Source organism: Mus caroli, unplaced genomic scaffold, assembly GCF_978045245.1.
Source record: "Mus caroli unplaced genomic scaffold, Mus_caroli_1 scaffold_1, whole genome shotgun sequence".
NCBI lineage: Eukaryota > Metazoa > Chordata > Mammalia > Rodentia > Muridae > Mus > Mus caroli.
In genome coordinates this window covers 32,859,963-32,861,726 of record NW_028227256.1, presented here as the reverse complement: position 1 = coordinate 32,861,726, position 1,764 = coordinate 32,859,963, and the positions used below count along the sequence as shown (strand labels likewise).

General features: G+C 46.4%; 1 pseudogene; it reads right to left on the bottom strand.

Annotated features, from left to right (window-relative positions):
• Positions 1–292: 292 nt before the first annotated feature.
• On the bottom strand, positions 293–1,223 carry LOC110288555 (histone deacetylase 1 pseudogene; annotated as a pseudogene).
• Between the last annotated feature and the right edge of the window lie 541 nt (positions 1,224–1,764).

Genomic DNA, 1,764 nt, shown 5'->3' with positions numbered 1-1,764 from the left:
TGTCATTCAGGGGATGTCAGAGTTAGAGGCAGAGCAGCAGAATTTTCCATGCAGGTCAGGTTCAACCTGCACTAGCGAAGTCCTTTGTGCTGTGGTCCTCACAGGAAACGGTAACCTGCAGTTAAGCAGGCAGTTGCTCCACTCTTCTGCCTGGCCACCTACCTGCCTCAGGAAGCAGCTTTGAGCTGACCACCTGTTCTCTGTTTCTGCTCTATTCAGCATTCAGCCCTGTGCTGGCCAGCTGCCCTTCTCTGCAGGCTGGCTGTCTACTCTCTCTCTCTCACCAGCAATATTACAGCGATATTACAATATCACATATGATAGAACCACCTCTCCCCAGCATTAGAATGGGCAAGTTGAAGCTCTTGACGAACTCCACACCCTTGGCATGCCCTTTGAAGCAACTTAACCGATCCCCAGACAGGGAATCTGAGCCACACTGTAAGACCACTGCTAAATTAAGCTGGACCATCTCCATTACTTTGGATATGACTGGCTTGAAGATGGCTTTGTAGGACCCAACATCTATCCCACCTCAGAGTGGGTAGTTAACAGCACAGTACTTGCCTTTGTCAGTCCTAACATCCCATACCTCCCAGTTCCTGGAAAGTACTCTCACTATTTATGAAGGGACACAGTCATGACCCAATCTGTGGTATAGAAGGTCTCTTCCATGCCATTGCCATGGTGAATATCGATGTCTATATACAACACCCTCTGGTGATAATTCAGCAGTTCCAGGGTGGCCAAGACGATATCACTGATGTAACAGAAGCCAGATGCTTCAGATTTCTTTGTACAACGCAGGCCCCCAATCCAATTCACAGCAATGTCTGTCTGCTACTTATTATGTTTCATAGCATTTGCCAGAGAGCAGCCACCAGTCGACAACTGACTAAAGTCAAACAATTCATCAAGTACCGGACAGTCCTCACTAACGTTGAATCTCTGCATCTGCTTGCTGTATTCAGACATGTTATCTGGGAGACTAGAACGCAAGAATTCAATGTAGTCATCACTGTGGTACTTGGTCATCTCCTCAGCACTGGCTTTGGTAAGGGCGATAGATTTCTATTTTTCTGTAGAGACCATAGTTGAGTAGTAAATTGTGTCATGCAGATTTAATGAGGCTTCACTGAGTGGTCTTGTCCATAATAAGAGTTTCCAACATCCCTGTCATAGTGGTAACAGACTCTCCTCTTGGTATCTCCAGTCTCTGCCATCTTGCTCACCACCTGGCTTTTTTTCTTAATACATTTTCTCTAATACATTCCTAAATAAAGTCTCATCATTATCTATCTGCCTCCCCCATCCAATTCCTGGCACTGGAACACAAAACCTGGAAATCTTTTTTAGTGGGTACCCCAAAACTCTGACCCACCTTTGTAACAGGTAACAGTATGCTGTACTGTGGGTAGTTAGGGTACTGACTGGGACCTACTCAAGGATGGTAAGAGTCGAGAGAAGTGTAGGGTCGGGGAGTCCCCATCCATCTGCATCCATAGGACATCCTGGTCCTTGATACACCTTGGAGAGTTGTGGTGGAAGGTCTCAAGACTCAGTAATTCTAGAGAGGTGGTGTGTGTGTGTGTGTGTGTGTGTGTGTGTGTGTGTGTGTGAAGTCTGACTGACGCTCAGATTCTATGGGGTTCAGATGGAGCAGGAAAAAGAGCATAAAACAGGGGGAGTTATGAGGATGTCAATTCTTTTGAGGCAGGGTCTCATGTAGCCCAGGCTAGCCTCATGTTTGCTAAGTTGCTAAAG